The sequence below is a fragment of the Equus caballus genome, chromosome 3 (assembly GCF_041296265.1).
Source record: "Equus caballus isolate H_3958 breed thoroughbred chromosome 3, TB-T2T, whole genome shotgun sequence".
Lineage (NCBI taxonomy): Eukaryota > Metazoa > Chordata > Mammalia > Perissodactyla > Equidae > Equus > Equus caballus.
Window position 1 is genome coordinate 12,068,775 of NC_091686.1, and position 17,605 is coordinate 12,086,379.

At 37.4% G+C, this 17,605-nt stretch overlaps 1 long non-coding RNA gene across 2 annotated transcripts in view; it reads left to right on the forward strand.

The window, feature by feature from the left end:
• Nucleotides 1-17,605, forward strand: part of LOC111772671 (uncharacterized) — a 55,860-nt gene that overhangs the window by 23,874 nt on the left and 14,381 nt on the right. The window contains exon 2 of one of the 2 annotated variants that reach the window (XR_011437678.1): nt 13,885-14,018. This is a non-coding gene — a long non-coding RNA (uncharacterized lncRNA). Of the gene's footprint in view, nt 1-13,881; nt 14,019-17,605 lie in introns of both variants that reach the window. The other variant, XR_011437679.1, reaches the window with a different exon arrangement.

Here is a 17,605-nt window from a genome sequence, read left to right on the forward strand (position 1 = left end):
AATTAATTACTCTATCGTGACTCCCAGATAAATTATAGCTATTGTTATTGACACGAATATACCACAATTATTATGAAATCTACTCATGTTGAAAATTGCCAACCTAGAACACTTAAAAAATATTAAATGTGGTATTTTACTTCATTTTTTTTTAACCGGAGAAAAAAAGGCAAACATGCCCAATTGTTCATCTTAAATTAAGCTTTTTCTTTCTATATGTTCACAGGATGGCAACTTAACAAAAAAGAAGTATTCAGTACTTCGTAGCATTTATTTTATGCTTCTGTTCTGTTCAATTTATTCTGGGTAAAATCTCAAATGCTTTTCATCACAGACCATGAGGAATCCTGTATAGGTGTGGATTTTGATGGATGTGACATTTGGAGGTGTCCTAGTTAGTTTTTCTTACCCTGAGCGTTCATGCTGATCAAGTCATGAACAGTAGTGAGCTGATCACTTCCATTCATGACATCTACTGTTTCTCCACCTGAGCCACCTTACCCCAGATGTGCTAGACCCACAGAGACCAAGTATTAGTAAATGCTTTTCATGAAATAGAAAACTAAAATAAAGAGGAGCTCTGTCTGCTATCTTAACACCCTACAGAGCTTGAAATGGATTTTGAGATATTCAATGTTTTACTCATTGGTGTACATCTCCAAGGTCAAGCTGTTTTTATTATGTTTAGAGACAATATTACCATTTTCCTTTTCTCTTCTTTTCTTTCTGAATGACAGAGTGTTATTTTCCAGAGTTTGAAGTGCATTCCAAGCAAAGCCATGCTCAACTGAAGGGTGATTTTTGTTGTTTGGTACTAACATTTTGATTATACACTTAGCATTTAATGTTGCTTTTTTCTTTTCTAGGAATTAAGTGGTAATCCACCATGCGATTTTTCTTTTTTTTTTTAAGATGTGCTTTTTGGTGAGGAAGATTGACCTTGAGTTGACATCTGTTGCCAACTTTCCTGCTTTTTTGTTTTTCTCCCCAAAGCCCCAGTACATAGTTGTCTATCCTAGTTGTAAGTCATTCTGGTTCTTCTACGTGGGATGCCTACCACAGCCTGACTTGATGAGCAGTGTGTAATTCTGTGCCCAGGATCCGAACTGGCGAACCCTGGGTCACTGAAGTGGAGCGTGTGAAGTTAACCACTCGGTCACTGGGCTGGCCCCTTAATATTGCATTTTTCACTAAACAGAAATAGAGTTTATTTATTCACTAAAGAAATACTCCTTGAACACCTACTTTTTGCCAAGCACAAAGTTAGAAACTGAGGACACAGATATATAGCATACGGTTGCGTTAAAAGAACAGAGTCTGGAACCAGACTGTCTAGGATTACCACTTACTAGCTGAGGACTGTGGGTAAGCTACCTAGTTTCTTTTTGTCTCAGTTTGTTTACATGTATAATGTGGATAGTAATAGCATCTATCTCATAATAATGTAATGAGGAGTAACCAAGTTATTTGTAAAATGTTTTAAAATACTGCCTAGCACATAAGAAGTTCTCTGTAATTTTAGAAAGCAATAATAAAACTGACACATTTACCTTCTTAGAGCTCAAAGTCTTTGAAGGGAAAAGTACCACTAAATGATTATATTTATTGTGTGTTATTCATAATTAAATCTTCATAGAAATAACTTAGCTTAACACCTCATGCAGTTGGGCCTGGGAGATGTGAGGAGAATGTGGAAGCCTTGAAGGAAAGATGATGCTTGATTTGCATTTTGAAGACTGAGTAGGAGTTTGAGTAGGAATTGATGCAGAAAAGGATGAGAGAATTCCAGGCTCTGTGTTCCATACTGAGCAACACAGAAGAACAGAATGGCCAGAGCGATGAGACTGTAGAGGAGCGAGTCATGGGTGGTTAGGCTGCAGAAATAGGCAAGGCATCAGATGATGGAGGGGATGTGCATTTATTGTTGTTGCTGTTTTCCTTCCTCTGAGGGCAGCAAAGAGTCACTGAAGTACTTGGACCAGAAGGCATTGAAATTACACAGATCAGGTGTACCGTGTTAGAAGAGTCATAACAGTAGGCATGAGGAAGAAAGAGGCTAAAGGCAGGGGAACTGGCCAGGAGCCTGCAGCAATGGGCTTAGGCCTGATGAGTCAACAGCAGTGGAGTAAAGGTAGGAAAATAGACACAGGACTCGATTGATGGGAATCGAGCAGTGCAGGAGAGGAAAGAAATTGGGCCACTGGGTGAGAAAAGACAAGGAAATTGACTGACTAACCACTAGTCATTCCTGGTGTAGTTCTTCCGTTCACATTGCATGGCAAAGAGGGCAAAAAAATTCATTAATTTTTGGCAATATTGCTGACAATTATTGCATCAGTAGAACTTCATGAATCAGTGGAACGCAACATTAGACCAAGGGCACTTGCTTTCGTAATTAGAGAATTAGAGAAGAGTTGAGTTAGAAAGCTTCTAATCCACACTCCTGTGGATCAGAGAGATTAAGGATTTAGACGAGATTTAGGCTAACTTTGTTAGCTTCAGCACAATTAAAAGTACATGAATTCTGCCATTAGTTAGACCTAATTTGGGTGAGTCACTAGAGCTGTTAACCTAAGAAAGTCACAGTTTTGTCTCTGTTTTCCCATCTGTAAAGTGACTAAAAGATATCTACTTTATAGAATTGTGGTGAAAATCAAAATTTTGTACTATAATTTATATAAATTGTTTTGTTCCTGCTACATGTTCGATTCTCACATCACAAGGAAAGCAGCCACTTCTTTTTATTAATGTTTTCAATATTTGACCTATCATGGTTTTGAGCTGCCTTCAAATAAGAAGACATTCATTAAATAATAAACTATTGAGCTAGAAATTAAAAATAAAGACCATAGAAAATGAGAATAAAATGTGTGTCATGGAAAGGGAAGTAAAAGATGCAAATGAAAGTCAACTCAGTTGCTAGAGTTGAGCTAAGATTTGAACGGATTCTCAAGAGCCAGATGGTGAAATGTGGCAGAAGCAGGGATGATGCCCGATCTCCTGCCTGCTAGGGCAGTGTGCTTTCTAGTACACCAAGAAGTACATGAATTAAGATTAAAATTCAACAAGAGGAAATGTCCCATTGTTAATTAACAGCTACCTTCTTTAGGAAGAAAGTTGATGCAAGCATTTTTCACCCATGTGTCTCACTTTGAATTCTGCACGGTGAATTTGAGAAGTCACATTTGCTGCTCTATTTCCCTGTAAGGAGTCCTGCAGTTTGTAGTTTTCCATTATGCTGCCATCTTATTAATGAAGAATTATTACAGCAAAGAAATCTTTTGAGGCAGTTTAAACTGGGAAACTGCTTAAAGGGGAGGAAAGGGATGTTTTCAAGTTCTAATCAGGGACTCCTAAACATTAGGACACATATCATCTTGCTCCCAATCTCCCACTTGAGCTACAATCATAATGCATTACTTTTTGGAGCATCTGGGCTTGGCAGGGTGGGGGGCGGGGAGGAGAAATAAACGGTACTCAGCAGAAAATAACCATGTTGGATTTTCAGTGAAGCAGATATTCATACAGATGTTAAACTGGGAAATGAGAGAAAGATAAATCTCTTGAGACAAGTAGCTCTGTAGAATTCAAAGGTAAATGATGGAGTATGGAATATTTTCGTAGAATAAAAACCTGCCAAGTAATCAACAAAGAGAAAAAAATGGTCACAGAACCTACTTGTGATGAAGCAGACAAAGCTAATTGACCCATATATTTCCACTGGGAAGAAGGAAAGGGAGATATCTTTCTTTCTTTAATAAATGGAAGCATTATCATTTATGAAATGACAGCTTTTACTTCCCATCAAAATCTGCACCCTTTCTTTCTATTCTCTTGAGATCTCAATCAGAATTAGGAAAATAAAATGTGGCTCCATGAAGAGAAAAAGGATTTGTTTGAGGACAGAACAGTTTTAGTCAACCCTGAAAGCTGATTATTCTAAAAGTAGCTAGAACTTAGTGAATTAATCATCATTTAAGGCCTAGTGATGTTAGAATTAAAACAAACAAATCAAGCAAACAAAAAATATATATTGAGATATATCTTAGAAACAAGTGATGTATGTCAGTTCTCTCCTCTTTGGATTATAATTCTAAAAAACAGGATTGATGAGATATTTACTGTATAAGTTATGTATTACTATGGAACAAATTACCTCACAACTTGGCAGTATAAAACAACACACATGTGTTGTTTTATAGTTTCTGTAATTCAGTATTTCAGAAGTGGCTTAGCGAGGGTTTCTGGCTTAGGGTCTCTCATGAGGTTGAAGTCAAGGCATTAGCAAGGGCTGCAGTCATCTGAAGGCTTGACTGGGGCTGGAGGATTAGCCTCCAAGATGGCTCACTCTGGTTACTTTGGCAGGGAACCCAGTTCATTGCCATATAGACCTCTTCATATGATTGTTAGAGGGGACCTAAGATAAAGTACAGGCTGCCTAGTTAAATCTGGAATTCAGGTAAACAACAAATAAATTTTTAGTATAAGCATGTTCCCAATATTTCAAGGGACATATTTATACCAAAAAAAAAAAAAAACCAAAACCAAAAACAAAACACCTCATTATTTATCTGTAGTTTAAAATCACTGTTTCCTGTGTTCCTAAATATGGAAACTCTATCTCCCACATCGAGTGATCCAAAAGGCAAAGAAAGTAGGAAGCTGTTATACCTTTTATGATATTTTTCAGAGGTCACATGCCATCACTGCTACCATATTCCATTTATTAGATGCAAGACAGAAAGTAGAGCACACACTCAATGGCAGGAAAATTGGTTTCCTCCTTTGGGGAAGAGGTTTGTCAAACAATGTGTACATATTTGAGAACCATCACACATATATAAACAGTGAATGCATTTATATATTCTAAAGAAACTCTTTTCTGGTTCAATATTGACCTTGATTCTCTACGTATATAAATGTACACACATGCACACACACACACACACACACACACACATTAGACTTCAATGTATAGAACTGGATTAATTATAGTCTGTGATGATAACACACTTACCATGAGAATCGCTGATGATGATAACATCAATTTAGGCATGACTCTCATTTATTTATTTTTTACTTACTCACTTAATTAGTTATTTGGAATCATGTAATGAGCACCATGAAACTACCACCCAAACAACATCTCTGACTCTGACGATAGCCTATGTTTAACCAGATGATTCACCATCTTATCTCTAAGACTCTCCCCAGAGATTATCATATTTTTCGTATTCTTGCTTTTCATTTCACATAGTTTTATTCCTAAAGAAGATATATGTGTATGTAGACATTATATTAGTATCTACAATATATATACATCAGCTATATAATGGTTAATATGTCCTTTATAGTTTAGTTATACATGCAGGATGCATCCTCTCAGTTATTTTTAATTTCATAAAAAGTGTATCATTGTGAATGTAATGTTTTTCACTTAGGATCATTTTGTTAGCATTCATCTCTATTGCTGCTCATTGTGATGGTACTTTCATTTTGACTGCGGTTTTATGTTCAGTTGTGATACAGTATTACAGTTTATTCATTTATCCACTCTCCTAATGATAGGCATTAAGGTTGTTCCTAACAATTTGCATGAACAACACTGCTATGCTCATATTTATGTCTTTTAATGTAGATGTGAAAAGTTTCACTTGGACATATACACAAGGGTGAAATTATTGATAAGTAACTCTTGTGGGCAGGAAAAGCAAACCCGTGCTCAGAATAAGTGTCTATTCCTACGTGAATGAACCACTGGCTCTTCCAGGATGAAAGGGACCCAACTTGACATGTGGCGACTGCTTGGTACCTTGAGGAGTAAACGCTCAGCATTGGTCACTCTTGCTGGCAGCTTGAACATTCACAAGTGGCTAGATCAGCTTTAGTAAGTAGGAACAATTATGCTAGGGCCATCAATAGCCTCCACCTCTGCTATTGTGGCTATTCCTTTTGTGCAGCCATCATGCCAATGACAAAGCCTGGTTAATGCCAATTAATCAAGTGAATTTGTTTACTTGGTTGTCCAGTGTCTCTTCCATGATGGATTTTCCTCTTGGTGGGCATTAACATGTGATGCAAACATCTTCACACTTCTTGCCTACTCCCACATATCTGCCTCTATCACAATCCTCCTGGTCTCTGAGCTTATTATTATTACCATTTTTTTTTTGAGGATGTTGAGCCTTAAACTAACATCCACCGCCAATCTTCCTCCGTTTGCTAAGGAAGATTGGCCCTGAACCAACATCCATGGGCCATCTTCCTCTGCTTTATACATGGGACGCCTGCCACAGCATGGCTTGATAAGTGGTATGGAGGTTTGTGCCTGGCATCAAAACTGGAGAAGCCCAGGCCCCTGAAGCAGAGTGTGTGAACTTAATTGCTACGCTACCAGGCCACTCCCTCTGAGCTTTTTTTGTTTTGTTTTGTTTGTTTTTTTCTTTCAACAGATCTCACCTGCTGGCCTGCCCTCAAAGTTACATCTGAGTATAACACACCCGTCATCCAATTTTGGCTTGTGTACCACATACTCAGCTGATGCATCCATAAAATGCATGGGATTTTTTCCCTTTGTTTTGGTGATTGTACAGGATCCTCTCCTATGCTCATAGGTCTGAGTTGAGAGAGGGATGCTGGTACAATGGTGACTTTTGACACTGGAATTTGGGCTACTTGCTCATACAACTTGCCATGCCCTATGGTCCTGCTCAAACTTGATCCTGGATATATCATTTTCATCTTTTGATGAATTGTTGCTGCACCTGCCCAACTTTATTACTTGCTAGATTGAACAGAACACACTCATGCTAGGCAGTTACAGAGAAATGGTCACTTACTGTCCCATAGTCAAGCATTCTGCCTCTACCAAGGCCCATTAGTACACCAGGAGCTATTTACAAAGGTCATTTAATGCTCCACTGCAAATAACATGGCCTCACTCCAGAACTGTGATTTTCCCACTGGGACCTGCCAGAATCTCCACACTGCATCTTTTCCCAGCACTGATATCTCCAACACTGCAGGTTCTGCTGTATGCCATGGCCCAAGCAGTAAGCCTGCTTACACCGTAGGCTGCCCCTCCTGGAGAACCATTCTCCCCTCTAGACCTCACTCAAAGCTGAAAGTCTGAAGCTTTAGGCTAAAGCAGTAATTCAAGGTGTCGCATGCGTTCGTTCAGAATCTGAAGAGGCTTACCATGTGTTGTGGTTCTTTTTCTAAGGTAGCACATAGAAGATAATGCAATTTGTCTCTTACTTTGAAGAGAATGTTTTCATAACCCCCTGATCACTAGACCCCTATAAACCTTATTAATATGGTAGATCCCCAAAGCAGGTATCTTACAAGTTTAAAAACTGGCTCAGGTCCAGGAACTAGGCAAGGGATTTTTTTTTTTTTAATTTGAGCAACTACTTTTTGGTCATCCATCTTTGTTTTTCTATTATCAGCACTCTTACTGGCTGCCCATCTACCTAGTTCCTGTTGGTATCATGTTTTATTAAATATCTTCACAAGTCTTTGTGGGTGAAGACCTCTTGGCTGCTACTCCCACCTTGTCAGTTCTTACGTGATTATGAACCCCTGGGTTCTGGAAGGTAAGCAATGCCATCTGGCCTCTATTGCTTTGAGAACCCCACATCCCCATTGTTATCCATGAGTCAATTATGTGATAGCCTCTTTTATTCAATCCCAGCCTCCAGAAGAGAGCTACTACCAAATTATTTTTTGATACTGGTTGCCTGTCACCAGAGCATTATGGCCTAGGTGAATAGTGTCGTCTTGGCCTTGCCAAGGAGCATAATACTTCTAGCATGCTGACGCACCTGAGCCTTTCAATCCCTTCCTTCACATCTGGCCTGGTAATGTAGGCGGTTGAACTTAGCTCAGAATGGCTCATCAGTTTCCCCTGGATTCTAGAAGCTACTCTAGCAGCAAGTTTTTGTCTTTTCCTAAGGTTTTGCCAGAGTGTTAAATCTCACACCTCAAGAGAGTGGCCTCAGGTTAATAAACTCTCCCTTATCCAGTCTTCTGTTCTGAACGCCTTGATCGAGTGCCCTCAAAATCCGGTTTGGTGAATGCTGGCTAATTCTTGTAGTTCATGGGCTATAGTCCTTTCCTTCATGATCATGCCTACCATGTCCCTGGCTGCGTTACGCTGCGCCTCAACCTAGTACAGATTTGACAGACAGAAGTGGATCTTGTTGTCCATGTTGCTGTGTGGGAGTGAAATCTTCACAGTGTCTTCTCATGTAGGGTAGTGCTAGCTCTACTGGTGAGGGCTAGATCAATTCTGCTGGCACCGAGAGATAAGAGCAGCCTGGGGAACTAAACCCTTTGGCAGCATCCACATGTTTCCATCCTATTTGTCAGGGTCCAAGGTTTTCCCAAGGGCCCTGGCCTTGGCATAACAGAACTAAATCAGTTAAACTTCAATTACATTTGAGGTTTGATGAGTGACTATGATGTTGTGAATTTGGTTTTCAGATTTTATAGTTTCCCAAGACAAGAGATAGGTGCCTCTTTCTAAGCTACCAACCCCTTCCTCCCACTTCCTGGACTGTTCAAAGCCTGAGTTAGAGCAGAGACTTTCAATGGGAACCAGTGCTGGATGGGAAAACCTGAACTATCATTGACAAATTTCTGGAGGCTGAGTATGGAAAGCCTGAGAGAGAAAAAGTCCAGGGACCCAGTCATCAGTCTCCCCCACAACCTTTTGTGAGTTTTTACTCATGGAGATCTATCAGGTTCTCAGAGTGAATATCAGAGAAAAATCTCTCCACTCTCTGGGAGGGGGAGGAGCAAAGGAACATTCTGTTCTTATTAACAAGTTCTGCCCTCAGGAGAAATTATTTCACTCGAACCTAACCTGCTGGGGTTTTATCAGAGCCTAACAGACCTGAAGAAAGAGAAAGATCCAACCCCACCTACTCCAGACATCCTCTCCCACCTAAGGGAGGGGAAAAACCTGAGAAACATTGGGAGTTTAGTTCAGAGACACAGGTTCACTGAGGCTGAGACCTAATCATAGGACTCCAGAATGCTTCCCCTCCCCCCACAATTTACACCACATCACTGAAGTCCTACTGACAGCAGCTCCTTTCACCCAGTACATCATGAGCAGCTATCAAGAAATAATTAAAAGGCATACTAATAAGTAAAAACACATAGTCTGAAAAGACAGAGGAAGCATCAGAACCAAACTCAGATATGGCAGAAAGGTTGGAATTATCAGGATAGGAATTTAAGCCAACTACAATGAAGATGTTAAAGGCTCTCATGGATAAACTAGACAGCATATAAAAATAGATGGGCAATGCAAGCAGAGAGATGGAAATTCTAAGAAAGAACCACAGAGAAATGTAGAGATCAGAAACACAGTAGCAGAAATGAAGAATGCCTTTGATGGGCTTATTAGTAGACTGCACACAGCTGAGGAATGAATTTCTGAGCTTGAGGCTATCTCCTTAGGAACTTCCTAAACTAAAAAGTAAACATAAAAAAGATGGGGAAAAAACAAGACAGGATATCCAAGAGATGCGGGACAACTACAAAAGGTGTAACATACAAGCAGTAGAAATACCAGAAGAAGAAGAATGAGAGAAAGGAACCAAAGAATTATCTGAAACAATAATGACTGAGAATTTCCCCAAATAAATGTCAGGCATCAAGCCACAGATCCAGGAAACTCAGAGAACACCAAGCTTTATCTATTTATCTACCTATTTATATTTCTATCTAGAGAGAGAGAGATCAGCATATGGTTATGTTTATGGTTTTCAAGTCAGGAGACTGCGAAGAAGAGGAGGTTACTGAAAAGAAGTGAGTAAAATGGAAGGAACATTGAAAGAAGAAAAAAAAATGCAGTATTCTGAAAATAAAGTGAAGAAACATTTTTTTTTCTTAGAATACCAGTTAAATAATGATGAGATATCATGTAAGATGAGAATTGATAAAAGAGCAATGATATTACAAAATGGCGGTCATTGAAAACAGTCTTGTAGAGGTCTTCAGTGTAGCGGTGGGGAGGAAAGGTTAGCAGGATCAGCTAAAGAGAAATCACAAAGAGAAGAAGTTGAGATATAACATTTGGACATTTGTGAGGATATTTTGAAACGAAAGTGGTCATTTTGTCTGTTAGTAAGTCGGTAATTTATTAAAATATAATTTATGTACAGGAAAATTCAACTTTTTTGGTATGAAGTTGTATACATTTTGACAAATATTTACAGTTGTGTAACCATCACCACAATCAAGATATAGACAAGTGTATCATGCCCCCAAATCTAGTCAAGATAATTTAGCTAATGCCAAGATTACTAAAACCTTTGCTTTACTATAAAATCCCTCACAAGTATCTGAAATTATATTACAGAAAACCAATCAGAAATTAACATCGTTGATAAATGTTTTGTCGACTTTATATAATTCAATTTCTTATGTACCAATAAGTAGCCAATAAGTAAACCAAGATAGAATTTAAGAAAAAGTGACTAGAAGTTGTTTGAATTAGGAGCTCAAAAAATCCCCAACAAAGCAGTTAAAAGGTGGAGGCAAATAATTTGTGAGAAAAAGTTCTTTTTTAAAAAATCTTCAGAGACCTTTCATATGCAGTTGAGTCAATCTCAGGAATCTTTCTCTGCTCATTTGTTACAAATGCAGGGATGTGAACTTGGAAAGTGTTACATTATAGTGACACCAAAGGAAAAATGTGTGCTGAATTCACACTTTGTTTAACCATTTGTTGTATTCTAGAAGCATGTAGAAACAAACGTTTAAATCTTTCTTTTCTGTAAGAAGTATCGGTTAGCTGGAATATGGAAGACTATATAGGAAATTCTTTCAAATATTCAAACACAGTAAGAGTCAGGGACTCAGCATTCAGTGTTCCTAAAAGATCCTCTATCTTTTCAAACACCTTGTCGCCTTCAAAAAGGACCAGAAGGAGCAAAGGGCTAAAGATGTTAGGATGTTTTACAGGGGCAAACTGCATAAACCTATGAGCATGTTCATTACTCCCATTCATTTCAAAAATAATAGAAGAAATAAGAAAAACCTGCCTTGTTAAATCTTTGCTCTGGGAAACGATTGCTCTTCTCCTGATTCTGATTCAGATGGGCACTAAGAGCCTAATTCCTGTTCAGTGAATGATTTAATGTATTCATTTTACTGCTCTGTCCAAAAATTCTGACAGTGGAATGAGCACTATTGTAATGATATTCCAAAACGAAAATAAAAATGAATGTCAGAAATAGTGATAGGAGAGGGTTTCACAGCCTGCGAGTCCAATTTTAATGAAAGGAAAACTGCATTTCTAATAACTCCTCATTATTTATTTCAAAGTACCATAGCCAGAGCCTTTGTGTATAATGAAAGATAAAGATAGAAGGGTCTCTAAGTATTTCTTAGAAGATAATAGATAAGTAAATGTATTTCGTACACTAACGTGAAAGGATCAAGAAAATTAAAACTTTCCAGAATTCTATTTCTGGCTCTATGTCAATTCCAGTACCACTTCTTCCCGGCCCCTACACACTTGCAAGAGCCTTTTATGAACAGTCAACTTACATCTTCCAGAAATTATCCTTCAAAGCTACCTTTTAGATCACAACCTTAGGATGCCAAGAAAGCATAGAAGCATCAGACGATAAAGAAGTGAACATATGAAAATGAGACATTATAACAGATGAGAGCACTCACTCCTCTGGTAAGAGCAAACATAGATGTCAAGTGGTTGAGAAACAATGAATAAACCACAACTGTACATTTCAATAGCATCATAATTCATATGGTATTTTTATATATGATAATAGCAATAACAATAATAATAATGGTAATATCATAATAACAATAAAGACCTAAGCAGTTGATGGTGTTATAAAAGAGGGATGAAATGGAGAGAACCCAGCATTGGGTAGAATAGATTTCTGTCATTCTTCCGTTCTATCCTTCACAATTTTTCCCATCAATGATATCATCTATTCGTTTATTTATTACACTTTGTTTAAATATACTATTTATTTTGAGCTTACAATTTTATGGTTGTTACTCCTTAATTCAATGACAAAGTAATAAATATTAAAGGTATATTAAAATACAGGAAATAACATACTGACACTTGTCCAAATATTAGTCTTATATCATTGATGGTAAATGCACCACTTTTTGGAAAACTCTGAGCTAGATTAGCTCATTATGTTTTTTTTCACTTAGTGATTATATATATAATTAAGACATGCCAAATAAGACTCTTTGTCAGACATTGGGAAAATAAGGGTTAGTTGGACATTAATTTTGTTCTTGTGGCATTCATGATCCACTAGGGAAGAAAGATTCATTATCAGATTAGACTGATTCGCTCCTAAGATCCTTTCCAATACTGAGATTCTGTGATATTCTGCCACTATGAAGCAAGCTGGAAGCCACAGTTACAAAATACATAGAGTTCTTTGACTTCTCAGATATCTCTGGAAGGACTTACCATTCCTCTGATATTCAGGAAGTTAAAAGAGCAATTTAAAAAAAAATAAAACTACTTCTTCCCAGAACATATTATAAATCTATTAGATATACCGAAATAAAAGGTCACTGAGTCAAGAGAGCCAGGTAGTTTATATCCAAGAACAATATTTGTAGTTATGAATGTAATGAAATCTTTTGCTCCAAGAATTAATTTCCCCAATGTATAGTTGGCTGAATGATTGGTTCAGTAAAGGCAGACAAGTTTTTGTGTCTCTCAAAAGTCATATTGGCCACTGCTCATTTGAAGCCACCTGCCTTTTTGTGGGCTGGAACATGCCATGTTCCTATTAAGCAAATTGAGCTTGTGATAGTTGTCTGCAAGTGGCAGAGGTATGGGAGACATTCTGTCACTCAGCATCAATTTAGAATTTAACACCAAATGTTCTTGTCATCAAAAACTCTGGACGTGAGTCCTAACACGGACACTGCTTCCGTTCTGATGTTACTGTCAACTTATTCTAGCTTAAGACAAAGGAGCTTCAGATATTTAGTCCCTGAGGCACCCTGCAGCTCAAATCTGGAAATTTCTTTTTGTGTTCAGAAAAATTACCTTTGAAAAGTACTTTCTCTAAATTTATAAAGTACAAGGAAGCAGCTTTGTATTTTGGTTCTATTAACTTCCTTTGAAACCACGGATTCGTATTAATTTCAAAAGTTCTTACAATGACAAATGAAGTGCTCTCCTGAGGAAAATTTGTAATATAAGATGAGATGGTATTGTTGTTAACATACAGGAGAATTTTCTGTCTCATTGACCAACTCCACCTTTTTGTAACCGAAAAGAGTTGTTTTCAAAACAAAAGAATTGCCCCTGTTGCCTCTCATAACAAGATGTTCCCCATATTACTTATGGTACAAAGAATTAGGAGGGGGTCATCTGACTCCACATGGACCACTACACAATTCCTTCTGAAGGGAAGGTAAGTTCCTGGCCAAAGAACTCAGGGAAATTTTTCTGGACTATTTTTAGCAAGCATTGACTGAAGAGTTGGAGAAAAATATTTGAAATTACTTTAGCCCTATATCTAAGAAGCTTGTTTGATGGAATAAGAAAATCAGTTAAAAGAAGAAAAGGAGCAACACTAAAAAAATGGAAATTCCATCATTCTATTCCTTTGTTATATGTGAGAATCATTCTGGACGTAAAAAACAAAGAATTGAGTAGAAAAGCTTGTGCTACAAAGGGACAATAGTTGACTTTGGGATCTAATGAGTTCAAGTTTGATTTCGTTAGCCATTTGAATTTAATCAAGGTACTTAACTATTTGCCCTAAGCTTTCTAATTTGAAAAAGATGAAAAGAATATTACTTGACATATTTTGGCTGATAAATGCTTAATAGAGTGCTGGTATTATTTTCTAGTAGGTGCTTGAAAATCATCTCTATAATCAGTATTATCAGCAACTATGGCATATTGAGATGAAATATTCACTCCTGAGGCACCAGCACGACAGACATTGATGATGAAACCCGCAGGAATGATGTTCTCAAATGGAAAGGTGAGAAGTTAATGGAGGAGGTCATAGTCTTGGTAATCTTCGTACCCTGTAATATACAGCTATCTAACAATAACTCAGGACCAGCCAACACCTCTCAAGAACATTCAGTTTCTTGAAGTTATAAAACCTAAACTTTTCATCTCTGAAGAACTCATTTACTACCTGATCCAGGATTCCCCCAAAGCAACATTGAGCAAACAAAGGATCACAACTCTATGGGTATTTTTTCTCTTGGATGATTAATCATAACTTGTAAAGATTGGTTGATTTTGGTGCTAGCTATTTAATCTCTGCTCTTTTTTACTATCTTGCTACATTTATCTACTTATCATTAGTAATTGCCTCCTGCAATGAGTTTAATTTCATTTTAGGAAGCATCATCTGTTACCCTTTCCATAAGCTTCCCTTCTTGAATACTAATGACCCTGTCCTCCCCTCTCACAAACAAGTGGAATCTTCAAAGTCAAAATGAACCTTAAGCTAATCAATGTCAGAAGTTTCCAAGCTTTTTAAAAGTTTCTTCAATAGAAATCTCATGTAGATGCCGAATACGTAAAACAGATGAAAATAGACTTGCTTTGTTTGAAGTAAGATGAGTTCGATGTTCTGCTCACATACCCTTTACTGGATTAATTAATCTGATATTTTCACTGATCTAATAAAAATTTCTCCTTATTTCTAAAAAATAACTAACATTTCCTTGAAAGAATAATTCGTACCTCAGTTCATGTATCTCTGCTGAGCCTATCAATCCTGTTACCCCATCCCTCCTATCACCATAGCAACCTAGACGGGCCCATCACATTACTCCATCTCTTTTCTTGTCAGAATGATAGCAAAGTATAAACCATCTTCACTGAGATTTGGCAGTCAGATATTAGGGAAGAGATGACCATGCATTTTGGCATCAAAAGTTGTAAGTTGTTAGGCTGAGAGTAGCTTAACATGATGAAGAGAGACTTCCTGATTGTAAAGTTAGCACAAGAGGGTACTGTTCACTTAGGAGTCCTGGCATCATTTTACCTCCTGATTCGGATGTAGCCCAACCCAAACCATCCCCCAACATGTTGTTACAGTATTGGATTATTGTTCATTAATTAGTTTACTTACTTACTTATCTTTCAATGATTCTGGAAAGAGACCTAACACCCTCTCCTTCACCTCCTTTTCTTCTTCATCCTCTGGCTCAGTCATAGATCCCATTTTGTCCTAAAGTAGTAATTTTATATAATGCTATGCATTCAATAAATCTAGCAAGACTTTTTTAAACAAAAGAATCATATATAATATTTTCCAGAAGGAGAAGCTATTTGTCTTCCTAAAATGTTTGTTATTCAGGAGCTAAAAATGTATACAATTAACTAGCAATGATGGAGATTAATGTATTATACAAATATAAGGGAACGTTACTGTTCATTTCTTGAGGTTATAAACCATGAATCATTTTACAATTCATTTTGAGTATAATTTCTTAGCAAATGCCAAGCAACCCATCATGGCATTTTCAAATTAGTCTGGATATCAGAGTGGAACAATAGTACACACACACACGCACATCTCATAAAATGTGCCCCTCTTCATTACCCTGTAGTTAGTGAAGACCATTTGTTTTACTTGTTCTTTAAAAAAGAGAAATACACTTATTGATTAAGAGGGAGGGTCTAAATTTTCCTGCCTCTCTAATAGTTCAAAATAATCATGAGATGGTAATTCAGATAATTCCAAATTGAGGAAGTCATCAGAAGGTTATTAAGTATTTGTCGTTATTCCTTCATTCATTTCTGCCCTAAGTAAGTGCTTATGAACTACTTAATATGTGTTAGTAGAGGGTGACTTGGTATTTTCATTACTTATTCTCTGGATCCTAAGTATCTAAGGTGTGTTAATTCCTTTCTTGTTCAACATCTCTTGGTCTAGCGTCAGGTTCTGTGCTGGGTATTGAGTGATGTGAAAGCGAAGGCAAAGTCAGACAAGCATCCTGCTCTCAAGCAACTTGCACAGGGCTCTGAAATCAATACGGATCTTTTGCATGAATTGTTGAAACTGTTCTTTTCTTTAAAAGATCAAAATATGGAGAGAAATATGGACAAAACCCTTAAAACTGCAATGCTATTTGGTTCATTCATAGAAGATTTTTAAGCATTTGCTATGCTCCAGGCACTGTATTAGAGGTTGGCAGACAGTGATTGGCAAGACAGTCCCTGCTGTTATGGTCAAATGGAGAAAAGTAAATATATGAATAATTTAAATACTAGATAGAAGATCCAGAACTACCTCTGAGAGGTCATCGGTAGGATGTTCTGTCTGCATCCCTAACTAAGGTGTGTAATTCAGGGAAGGAGAAGCAGCACATACATTGAAGAATAAATCCAAGTGAGCAGGCAAAGAGTGGGCAAAGGAGAAAGTGACCATGTTATAGGAAATGAGGTCGCTTGAGAGACCTGGTCATGTTGTAGAATACAGCACAGAGCACCAGAGATAAAAAAAGTCTGCAGTGAGGATACGGGAATAAGCGTAGACTTGATTATGAAGGACTTTGTCAGCCCTGTTAAAGTGTTTAAACTTTATTGAAAAGGCAAAGGGGAATACTGAAAGATTTTAAGCCAGGGCGGCTATGGTCAAATTTGTACTTCAGATTGATCCTTTGGGCCACTGTATGGAACATGGTTTGATAATAGAATTTTTTTGTATGTTGGTCAGAATGCACAGATAAAGACATATGTTCTGGATTTTATGAGCAGAGTCTTAGAGCAGTGGTTTTAATGCATTGCCGAGACTTCCTCTAATCTCATACCCTTTATATTATGACATTCTTGAGGTTATTCCTGAGATATGCATCATAGATTTTTAAAAAGTGGTATATCAGTATTGCAAGTCAAAGGAATGCATTCCTAGTTCCCAAATGCAAATGGTTAACAAATTCTGTCCCACCTTTAGCGATAGCTTAAGTGCAAATGCCTAACAATTACAACTATCAGAGTAAATGTTTCAGTAAGGGAAACTTCAAATGCCAGAAAGTGCAAAACTATTAATATTAGATAACATTGAATATTATTGAGGTGCTATGAGGAACATATCACTTATCTTTATATCAACAACCCTATGAGATATAATCAATTATTTTTGATTCACTTATTGAGCAAACTGAAATTAAGAAAGGTTAAGGAGTTTGAGCAGTCATACAGCTAGTGAGTGGAAAGGCCAGGATTCAGAACTAGGCTGGTTAGCTTCAAATTTGTTTTACTTTTCCTTTAAAAAGCAGCAACAAGCTTACTTTTGTGGAAACTAAGGAAAGAAACTCTTAGCATGTCTCGATTCCTAAAATTTGCCATAAATTTTCATCCTTGGCCTCTTAAATGGAAAATGATATTGGGATAGCTTTTTTCCATCTCTCTCTGTAAAGAAAGAATGCAGAGGAGGGGAGACCTCATATATGAAGTAGTGGAACAGGAGCCCCCTACCTCAGCCCAGTCTAGAGAGAAAAATGAGTTTGAGAAGCTAGAAAGCACATATTTCTCCATTTTCTCCTGACTACTGTCACCTGCCTACAGCTTTCACACTACCTTTGGCAAGTATGCCCCTTTATC